The 12,072-nt window shown below is 43.9% G+C and overlaps 1 pseudogene; it reads left to right on the forward strand.

Annotated features, from left to right (window-relative positions):
- The first annotated feature begins 220 nt into the window (after positions 1 to 220).
- On the forward strand, positions 221 to 11,826 carry LOC130018098 (RNA-binding motif protein, X-linked 2-like; annotated as a pseudogene).
- Positions 11,827 to 12,072: the final 246 nt, after the last annotated feature.

Here is a 12,072-nt window from a genome sequence, read left to right on the forward strand (position 1 = left end):
AATGCCTGTTTGCAGATTCTGATGAAATCAACCTGATCTCACAGGCTGAGTCAGAGTACCTTGCAAACTAACTTCTTTGAACCTCAGTTGCTGGAGGGCCAAAATGTGTAAATTTCTTATTCCATAGTCTCTTTTTACTTATTATCAGCTTAATAGAAATTACTATTAATACATGTAATTATAATTTTTATTTATGCTCCTCACTTGAGTAAGAGTCACCATGGAAAGAGATGGTAAAGGTAAAAGGTAAAGGCCCTCCAGTTGATCGTCGATTTGCTCGAGCGGGCCCAGTAACGTCTCCATTGGAGACTTTGTTGTTACTGTGTTTGGCATATCAAATACTCTCGGTAGCTTGCCGGGCTCTCCGAGAGGGGCGGAGGAATCGAACTCGGGTCGGCCATGTTGGCCGCTTGTAAGGCGAATGCCCTACCACTGTGCTATCTTTTGAGTAGTAATTTTCCTATAAATCTGAGCATTTAATTCTGCATAGAGGGTCACACTAGTCAGTTGCCTATGAGATGGATTTGAGGGACAACAAAGAATTTTCCTTCTCAAATTTTCCTTTTATACTGAAACTCCTGTTCTTTTTTTCTTTTAATCAGCCCTGGAGGGGGGTGGAGTGGTGGAGGCAGGGCACCTTCCAATCACAAATGTGCTATTATTGTCTGTGAGTTTCTTTTAGTTTTCTCTGTTAAGTTTTTTTTAAGGACCATATTTTAAGCAATGTATTTGCAATTTTTTCCCTCTTGTCCTTTGGGACCTCACAACAATCAGGCAAACACTCTACTACTGAGTTAGCACCCTCAGCCTAGAAAATGGCTTTATTTGGTGGATCACATTTGTCAGTACTCTGGGTCTATTCTGGGTTTGATGCAAGAGGAACGTAACTGGTTCCAGGAAGAGAGACGCAAAACATACATTCAGGCTTGCATAGTTATTTTTCATAGGTTGTAGCATTTCATAGTTTGGTTGTACTATAATGCCCAGTATTGATTTTTCCAAAAGCTGCTATACTGGTATACAAACTTTTTACATTTCTGAATGTTCCGTACTGGATTTTTGTGTGAGGACTTTCATTTCTTTAAAAAAATCCATGAATTAGTTTACAAGATTACAGAATTTCAGGGAGTATAGTTTAACAACTTTCTGGGCTGGAGCGATAGCACAGCGGTAGGGCATTTGCCTTACAAGCGGCCAACATGGTCGACTCGAGTTCGATTCCTCTGCACCTCTGCGAGAGCCCGGCAAGCTACCGAGAGTATCTCGCCCGTACGGCAGAGCCTGACAAACCACCCGTGATGTATTCGATATGCCAAACACAGTAACAACAAAATCTCCAATGGAGATGTTACTGGGCCCGCTCGAGCAAATCGATGAAAAACGGGACAGGCTCGAGGGCCTTCTTAAGAGAATAGAATCAAAGGCAGCCATCAATAAAAGGTCCAAGTGACAAGGGATGTTTTATTTATTTTTTATTGTTTTTTTAACTGTTTTTTGCTTTTTTGGGTCACACCCCGCGATGCACAGGAGTCACTCTAGACTCATATACTCAGAAATTACTCCAGGCAGCACCCAGGGGGACCATATGTGATGCTGGGAATCGAACCCCGGGCAGTCGCCTGCAAAGCAAACCCTCTAGCCCCTGTTCTATCGCTCCAACCCTGACAAGGGATGTTTTAGATACGAGTCCATCTCAATATGTATCTGAGTGTCACCTAAACAGGGTTTTTAGTACTGGAAGTAAAGGATGGGATCAAAAGCACTGAATCAGTCATCTTGTCCCAGCTTTCAATCAGCAAATACTAGTGGCGCACGTAATCAGCATCCCAGGCTTAAAGAATATGGTGGACGGCAACAGACGCATTTCGCACTTCAGGTTCACAGGCAGAAGGTAGGGACTAGGAGGGAAAAAAGTGTGGCAAAGTCAAAGTTGCCGTGAGACACGTCCCGGTTCTAGTGCGCATGCGTTCCTCGCCTTATGTCACGACGTGCCTAATCTCTTCCGGTTTGAATTATCTCTTCCGGGGCAGCTCTAGTCCAATGGGATTGCGCGCTGAAGCCGGGTGACGGTTAAACGGCTTTTTCCAGAGGTCGTTACATCCGCATCTTGGAGCAGAAACCTGTGGAAGATGAAGTAAGGCTCCGGTTGTCCTCCGTGGAGTGTGGGAGGTCGGGGCTGGGGGATTGGGATGCGGGGCGGGAGGAGCTGAGGGAAGTGGCGGGGCGGGGGGCGAAGCGTCCGAGGGGGCGGGGGTCGCGAAGTCCGGACGGCGCCGAGACTCACTCTTCCAGGGTACCCCTAGTTGGGCGCTCTCGGTCGCCGGGCCGTTTCTTTACTCGGTGGCAACTTCTGTAGCCCGTTGACGAAATTGAAGTTAATCAACGAGCTCAAGGAGCGAGGGGACCAGCTGGGGGTGGCGGAGAAGGTGTCCTGGCACGCCGAGTACAAGGACAGCAGCGCCTGGATCTTCTTGGGTGAGTTCTGCTGCCGTGCGCCTCGGGTTCCCCGCCGCCTGGCTTTCGAGGGAGGGTTTCAGCCTTCCGCCTCTCTTCTCCCGTTATTCCTCTACTCTCCCTGGCTCTCGCGACCCCCCCCCCCCCCGTTTAGGTGACACCCAGCGATGGTCAGACGTCACTCGGGGCTCTGCATTCAGCAGTTACTACAGGCGATGCTCACAGAACCTATGGGATGGTCCAGGGATGGTGCCAGGGATCAAACCTGGGTCAGCCTCATGCAAGACGACTGCCCTACGTACTACACGAGCGCTCCAGCCCTGCCGGCATGTATTTCTGCTTCTTTTCTTGGGGGCCACACCCGGCAGTTCTCCTGGGTTTCTCCTGGCTCAATGCACCAGGATCACAACTGGCGGTGTCTGGGGAATATATGGTATGCCAGAGATGGGACCCCCGACATTGGCCACGGGCAGGGCAAGCGCCGTACCCACGGTACTATTTCTCCAGCACCCTTATTTCTGTTCTTTTTCCAGGTTTTTATTTTTCCCCGCATTTCCCCCCCCACACAATTACCTCTTTCTCTTCCCCCTCCCCATTTCCTTTGTCACCCCCTCTCCCCTCTTCTCCCCGACCCTTCATGTCCATTTTCCTTTCCCCTGTCCTCCTCTACGCCTCTCCTTATCTCCTTATTTTCCTCTCCCCCTCCCCTTGTCTTCTCCTTCCCCCTCCCCCGTGCTCTCCCCCTCTTCTTCCCACGCCCCCTGCTCTCCCCATTCCCTTTCCTCCTCTATTTTTTAATGTTGTACAGTTTTATTTATTTTTAATTTTTAATTTCGATAGCACAGCGGGTAGGGTGTTTGCCTTGCAAGTGCCCAATATGGCCGACTCGAGTTCGATTCCTCCACACCTGTCAGAGAGCCCAGCAAGCTACCCAGATTATCTCGCTGGCTCGGCAAAGCCTGGCACGCTCCCCTTGACATTTTCAATATGCCAAACACAGTAACCACAAGTCTCATGATGGAGACGTTACTGGGCACACTAGAACATATATCTATGAACAACGGTGGGACAGTACACTTCAGTGCTTCTTTTTGGGTCACACCCGGCCTTGCACAGGGTTACTCCTGGCTTATGCACTCGGGAATTACTCCTGGGACTATATAGGATTCTGAGAATTGAACCCGGGTTGGCCATGTGCAAGGCAAACACCCTACCTGCTGTGCTATGCTCCAGTTCCTGTCCTCCCCTTACCCTTCTCATCCTCTTATAATCCTCTCCCTTGTTCCTTCTTCGTTTTCCCTTCTCCCTATCATCCTCTTTCCCTCTCCTCTTCCCCTTCTCTCCCCTCCTCTTCCCCTTCCCTTCACTGATTTACTCTCTCCCTAGCCTTCCCCCATGCCTCTCTTCACTTCTGACTTATTCCCTCTCCCTTTACCCTTCCATCTTCCTCTTTTTTGCCTTCCACCACCCCTCCCACCTCTCCCGCTTTCACTTCCCCATGCCCTCCCTCTTTTCTTTTTTCTTACCTTCCTCTTCCCTTTCCACTTCCCCCTTTCCCCTTATCTCTTCCACCACTTCTTGCTCTTTCCTTTCTCCTCCCCTACCCCTAACTCCTATCTTCTTCCCCCTGCCCCTTTTCACTTTCCCCATCCTCTCATTGCTTTGTCTGGGACACATTCCTAGCTGCTTTGAAAAATCTCATAAGTCATACTAATAAACGCATTTATAGAGGTAGGACATGTTTGAATGAGGATTTACATTTGTGAAATGCTTAAAAGTTTTCTTTATAATCCTTAATCTGTGTGAGGTAGGGTTAATATTTATATATTCAAACTGATTTTGCGGGGCAAGGAGATAGCAGGTTAGGACCTTAGATTATTAAACTAGGTCTGATGTCCCACAGCACTAAAAGCACTGCTCAATGCTTCAAGAGGTATATCCTTGGTGGGCCCAGAGCACTGCCAGGTGGCACTGGAGGTTCCCCAATCTGTAGTGTCAGTGCAGCACCACATCCTTGAGCCCTTCCACTGAGTTGTCTGACCCAATATCCACGGAATGGTCCCTGGGTTCTGTTTGTAAGGCCCCCTTGCAGACATTTGATTTTGAAGGTAGCTATGGTGGATAATGAGCAGATAACTTGAACAATTTTTTTTGTATTTTGGGCACAGTCTTTCTCAGTCTTACTCTCCAATTTGATGTGTGCTAGTACTGTGCCATTATTCTTTCATGTTGAGAAGTTTTTAGTTTGAGGTCTAGAGAGGCCTTTTAAAACCAGTTCCTCTACTGTTTCTTTGATTTTTATCTTGAAATACTGCTTATATTTCATGTTCATGTATTTTAAACTTTCATTTCAAAACTAATACAGAAAAATTATAAAATGTAAGGAATGCCACTCTATCCCCTTAGCCAAGTCCCTGTCTATTACTATAGTATCTAATTGTTATTACTATTTTTACCTGTTTCACATTTTCTGATTTTACTAAATTTTCTTAGAGTCCATTGCAAGACATGATTTGTGTGTTTGGACCATACCTGGCGATGCTCAGGGATTACTCCTGGCTGTGCACTTAGGAATTACTCGTGGCAGTGCTTGGGGTAGCACATGGGATGCTATGTGAACCCTAGTCACGAGGCAAGTGCCTTGTGCTGCCCTCCAGCCCAGTACCAAAATTCTTCAATTTGTTTTTTCAAAAGAACAATGCCATCAGGAAATCAACTGTCATACAGAAGTATTATCGAACCTTTCTGTTTTATTCAGTTTCACCTTCTGTCTCAAAAAGCCCTTTGTTGTTTCTGGGCCTTACCCAGTGGTGCTTAGGGGCTACTCCCAGTCCATTGCTCGGGGTCGTTCTCACTGGTGCTCAAGGGAACATATGGTGCTGGTGATCAACCCTGGGTTTCTAGAATGCAGTGCAGTGGTAAAGCCCTTTGAGTCGTCTCCCCAGCTTGCTGATAATCTCTTTAGTGTAGCAGAAAAACTGCTTTGTAGTCCTTGACCTGTCATGTAAATTATAAAAATCTCTTATTCTTTTTTATCTTGCCAGAAATTTCAGGGTTAAGTGCTTGTCTTGCATGTGGTTCATCCTGTTTTTTTTTTTTCTTAAATTTTTATTAGTGAAACACCATGAGGTACAGTTGTAGACTTACAAATTTTTGTGTTAGGGTTTCAGTTATACAATGATTGAATACCCATCCCTCCACCAGTTCACATTATCCACCACCAACAGTCCCAGTATCCCTACCACCCCCACCCCCCTATCCCACCCTAGCTCTGTGTTAATCCCCAGCATCACAGATAGTCCCCTAGAGTGTCTAGAATGACCCCTGAGCATAGAGCTAGGAGTAACACCCGAGCACCACTGGGTATTTCTTTTTTCTTCCTTTTTGGGTCACACCCGGCAATGCACAGGGGTTTCTCCTGGATTTGCATTCAGGAGTTACACCTGGTGGTGCTCAGGGGACCATGTGGAATGCTGGGAATTGAACCCAGGTTGGCCACATGCAAGGCTAATGCCCTATCTGCTGTGCTATCACTCCAGCCCCGTTCCTAGTTATTCTTATGTTCATTTTCCCACAAGAATGTTGGAAGCAACTTACTCTACTTCAGGGAAAAAAGGTGTGCATTTTAAAACTGGAATGAAGTTTATATATTAATTTTGAGAAGGATTTTTAGTGTTTTGATTATGTTTGCATATCCTAACCAACAACAAAGGATATTTTTCTGCCAATTTTATTTTTATAAAATTGTTCAGAAGAATTTATTACATTCAGTATTCCATCACCAATTCCACCACCATTACACCTTCTCACCCCCATTATTTCGGATTGTCTGACCACAACTTAAGCCTGCCCTCAAACCAAGTACTAGATAATACATTTTGTATTGCTTGTTATGAATAATGCATTAAAATGATCCAAAAATGTTTTCTTATTTGTATATGTGTGAAGATTTTTGTATCTCACCTTAGAGCCATTAAGCCCAACAAGGGATATTTTTATATTTTTATATTTACTTAAATCTATGTTTCTTTGAGGAGTTATAAAAAGTATTACTGAAAGTACCATTTATACTTTATTTTTCTTTTGGTGTGATACCTGATGTTGCTCATGGCTTATTCCTGGCTCTGTTATCAGTGTCCCCTAGTGTCAGGGCCCAGGGCCCATATGTCATAACGAGGATTAGGCCAAGTCTGTCACATTTCAGGCAAGCGCTTTGACCCTGTACTCTATCTCCAGCCCTGTTCAAGTCCATTTTCATTATTTATTTATTTACATTTTTTTGTTTTGGCCATATTCTGCGTGCTCCGGGTTTATTCCTGACTCTGCATTCAGGAATTAGACCTGACAGTGATTGGGGGACCTCATAGAGAGAATAGAACCCAGATGGGATATGTGTAAGGCATGTGCCCTACCCACTGTACTCTTTCTCCAATCCCTCAAGTTTATGTATTTATTTATTTTTGTTTTTGGTCCATACACGGCAGTGCTCAGGTGTTACGCCTGGCTCTGCCCTCAGAAATTTTTCCTGGCGGTGCTTAGGGGACCATATTGGATATCGTGGATCGAATTTGTGTCTGACACTTGTAAGGCAAGTACCTTCCCCACTGTACTATTGTTCTGCCCCTGAAGATTTTTTTAAATTTTATTTTTCTTGCTAATTATAAATGTGGTTCCTTCTCCATTATATATTTCTAACCAATCACTGTTTGAATTCAAGAAAGTGGTTTATCCCAAGCACAAAAATTTATAAGTCTATAACTGTACCTCATGGTGTTTCACTAATAAAAAATATATAAAAAAAAGAAAGTGGTTTATTTGTAACTATATCCTAGTTTTAAGAAAAAATTTAATTAGGCATTGTGATTTTAAGTAAATTTTGGACTCTTAATTAGGAGTATTTTGGGTTTTCTATAGTACAATCACATCTAGTCTTCAAACGGATACGGTTTCACCTTTTATTTCTGATTTATATGTTTTCTCCTAATTGCATTGGCAGATAACAGTACACTGTAACACTGTCCTCCCGTTGTTCATCGTTTTGCTCCAGCGGGCACCAGTAACGTCTCCATTGTGGGACTTATTGTGACTGTTTTTGCCATAACAAATACGCCACGAGGAGCTTGCCAGGATCTGCTTTGCGGACGGGATACTCTTGGTAGCTTGCCAGGCTCTCCAAGAGAGATCGAGGAATCAAACCCGGGTCGGCTATATGCAAGGCAGATGCTCTACCCGCTGTGCTATAGCTTCATCAATTAAGTAGGTAAATGTTCTTGGCAACACTTGAGCTGTTTTTTGTACTTCTTATTAAAGATTCTAGGTTTTGGCAGAAATATGTGTCTATGATTATGTTTATAATGTATTCATCAATTTTTTTTTTGTATTTGGCCCTATCCACTGATGCTTGGGAACTTTTTCCAGCTTGGTGCAGGGGGAGTACTTCTGGTGGTACCTGGGGAAGCATTTGGTACCAGGAATTGAGCCTAGGTGTCCCACCTGCAAAGCATATACTGAACTCACCACTGAGTTTTCTGCTTGCTGTTTTCTTTTTCTGACTCTATTAAAAATATTAGGTTTTTGTTTTTGTGCCTCACCTGGCAATACTCATGGGTTTGGGCTCAGGAATCATACTTTGTGGTGCTTGAAGAATGTATGAGATGCCGGGGATTGACCCTGGGCCGGCCGTGTGCAAGGAAAGTACCTTACTAGCTATACCGTTGTCCCAGTGACACCGAGCTCTGCTCAGGGATTACTCCTGGCTTTGTGCTCTGGGATCTCTCCTGGGAGTGATTGAGTATGTTAATTTAGGTGGGAGGCATGAATTTTGAATCTTAGTTATTATCTGTATATTTAAACCTTTTACCTTTTTAATTGAATCACTGTGAGATAGACCCTTAAAAAGCTGTTTGAGATTAAGTTTCAGTCGGTGTTCCAACACCCATCTCTCTACCAGTGTATATTTCCCAGCACCGGTGTCCCCAGTTTCCCCTCCCATCACCCTTCACCCCCCACTCCCCAGCCTTCAGCTATGTCAGGCACTTTTCTTTTCTTCACTCACTGTTTAAATGGGACATTTCTCATTAACTTTTTTGTCTTATTTAGGGATGCTACACCAGTGGTGCTCAGGGATCACTCCTGGTGGGGCTCAAGGAATGATATGGGGTGCTAGGGATTGAACCTGATTGACTGCATGCAAGGCAAGAGCTCTACCCACTGTCGTGCTTTAGCTCCCTCCCTATAAGTTTTTATAGTTAACCTTCATTTGTCATCTGGTTCTAGCTCTGTCTTCATAGTCAATATTTAAGTTTTGTTTGTCATCCATTCTGAACATTTTACTTCAAATAGTGTCTTTTTTTGTTAAATAGATATGGTGAGATTGTTAACATAAGTCTGGTACACAATAAGAAGATTGGGAAATCCAAGGGATTCTGTTTCCTTTGCTATGAAGACCACCGGAGCACAATTCTGGCTGTTGACAATTTTAATGGCATCAAGGTGAGTAAAAGTATGAAGCAGGATTTGGCGAAATGTTTCTGATGGAATGGTTTGGTTTTATTTTTCTCCTGATTCAGAGAGGCCCAGGGGCCACCAGGATGAGACTATAAGAGTTTCAGGGGTGTGGGGAAATTGTTCTAGGGAGCAATTACATGGGCCTGTGCCCCAGTCAGCATTTCTTTCTTCCTCAGTATTAGCTATTCTCCCACCCACCCAGGGAGGCCTTTGTTTCTTACCTTTCCCTCCTCACCACTGTATTTCTCCAGCCCAGGAGAGTGACTCTTAGAGAATTTGTCACTGATTGCACCAGTAATAAGTAGTTACGAGGACAGCATGGAATGGGGTTATAGGTTTTCATTTTATGGATCCTATATTCAAAGTCAGTCATAGAAGGGATGGTTTTCAAAACATGTTTTCCCTCTTTGGGTCATACACAGCGATGCTCAGGGTTACTCCTGGCTCTGCACTCAGGGAATACTCCTGGCCTTGCTGGGGGAACCATATGGGATGCTGTGGATCGAACCTGTGTCGGCCACATGCAAGGCAAATGCCTTACCCTCTGTGCTATCACTCTGGACCCTCAAAAATGTCTTTATTTATTTATTTATTTAATTTGTGTTTTGGGTGACACCTGGGGATGCACAATGACTCCTGCTTCTGCACTCAGGAATTACTACTTGCCTTGCTGGGGGAACCATATGGGATGCTGGGAATTGAACCGTGATTCGCCGTGTGCAAGGCAAATGCCCTATCCTCTGTGCTCTCTCTCCAGGTCCTCAAAAATGTTTTTCAATGGGAAATGCGATAGATCATAAAAGGTAGATTAGACTGAAAGTAAAACTAAAATCAGACCTTGTATTGGAACAATAAAAGCTAGACTTTGGGAATGTTGAGTGCCTAATGAATATAGAATTGAGTATGTATCAGAGAGTGAAGTGATCCTACTGTGGGTAGGGCTCAGACCTTACCAGGCTGACCAGGGTTATGACCTGGACAGCCCATATGATCTGAGCACATTCAGTAGTGGTTCAACATCCCCCACCATCAAAAAAGAATTTTTAAGTATGTGCTTGAAAAAAGAAATGGTTTTGTTTGATGTGAGTTTTTGATATTCTGTTGTTTGCCCAGAGTTTGTGTTTCATAGCAAAAGTATCAGTGTGAGCTAGTTACAAAAATTCCCAGAGTTTTTTTTATATCATGCCATCAATAGAGCACAAAAATATTTGTATGGCACACAGGAGTAAACTGACCGAAGATGCTAGTGCACTTGCCTCAGGGGCGCAGTAGCCCTCAGTCCTGTGGTTGCCCAGAGAGCAGAGAAAATTGCTGGCTGGGAAATGTGCTCAAACACACCTGTTGGGCAAACAGTTTTGGAGATTTCCCCAGATATAGAATTAGCACGAAGTTTGTGTGGGTCACTTCGTTTCGTAGAAGGGCTATCTTTGCTGATGCGTTGTCTTTCTGTCTGAGATCAAAGGACGGACTATTCGAATGGATCATGTGTCTAACTATAGGGCTCCTAAGGACTCAGATGAATTGGATGATGTGACCAGATTGCTTCAGGAGAAGGGTTGTGGGGCACACAAGCCTCCAAAATTTTCAGATGAGGACTCTGAGGATGACAAGCCCACAAAAAAACGCAAAAAAAGGTAAAGTGTTATGACCAAAACTGATTCCAGGTGGTCTTAACTTTTTTGATGGATAAAGCTGTTTATTTAACGGTAGAAAGGTAAGTTTATTTTCTAATAGAAAGAAAATGTTCATATAACCAAAACTCTTAAGAAATAGTGACTTAGTAAATTTAAGTTTATGTCAAGATACAAATATAGATACTGATTATTTTTCTTTTTTCTCCTACCTGGCGATACACAGGGGTTACTCCTCGCTCTGCACTCAGGAATTACACATGGTGGTACTCAGGGGACCATATGGGATGCTGGGTATCGAACCCGACCCGGGAGTGTGCAAGGCAAATGCCCTACCTGCTTCGTTATTGCTTCACCCCAATACTCTTTTTATTTCATCCGACTTCCCTAGAGAAAAGTAAATTTAAGGAATATCTGATGGCATACACACTTTCTAGAAAATCTTCTAAGACATTTTCAAAGCTCATGATTTTTATATTAGAGGATGACAATTATGATACTTTGACTGTTCATCTTATAAACTTTGCTTTTTTTGCAGTCTTGCCATGAATATTAATATACTATTAAAATTCAAATAATTAAACTGGATGATAATAGTGCAGCGAGTGGGTAGCGTGTTTGATTTATACACAGCCAACCCGGGTTTGAACTCTTGCATACTGTATGGTCCTCCAAGCATCACCACCCCAACTTCAAGTTAGTTTTGGGGGGTGGGAGTCACACCTGATGGTGCTTTGGCTTACTCCTGGTTCTGTATTTGATCTAGTGTATTTAGGAAATAGGAACTTTTGTGGGAGAGTTGTATATTTTTTCATTTCCTATTTGTTGCTTTCGTCCATTTTTTTATCTCCAGATAAAAAGGAAAAAAAGTAAATGAAGAAAAGCGGGAGGTACAGCACGATGCACCAGTCTCCTCTTCATCACCCAGAAGCAAGATGCTAAAGGAAAACAATTCCCCCGACTGTAAAAAGTTCAATAACAAGAACTCAAAAAAGGTTCAGAAGTCAGAATTCAGGGAGGGGCTGAAGCAGTACCACACCTCCCTTGAGGTTAGGACAGCCTACCACTCCTGAACAGAGGCCTGAGCAGAGACAGGGAGCCAAAGAAGAAGAAGCCCAAACAGGAACACAGGTCCTTAAGTAGGAGGGAGGAAAGGGAAGAAAAGAACAGGGATAGGGACAGAGATCAAAGGTCAGATACCCACATTGGCTGGCAGGCACAAGGAGCATTCTAAATGGCATGGTCCTAAGAGTAGGAGTAGGAGCAATGATATATCCCACAGGTATCAAATCCTGGCACTCCCGGAACTTGGGATCTCCCAATTCCAGAGATTACAGGCATCACTAAGACTGCAGCCGATTGAGTTGCTTGGTAGAATTGCACATGAAATGGTGTGTTCTTGTGTGTGTGTATGTTTGTGTGTGTATGTTGGGTCCCACCAGGATCTACTCATGACTTAACTCCTAGCTCTGTGCACAGG

This window comes from Sorex fumeus, unplaced genomic scaffold, assembly GCF_029834395.1.
Source record: "Sorex fumeus unplaced genomic scaffold, SorFum_2.1 ptg000236l, whole genome shotgun sequence".
NCBI classification, from domain to species: domain Eukaryota; kingdom Metazoa; phylum Chordata; class Mammalia; order Eulipotyphla; family Soricidae; genus Sorex; species Sorex fumeus.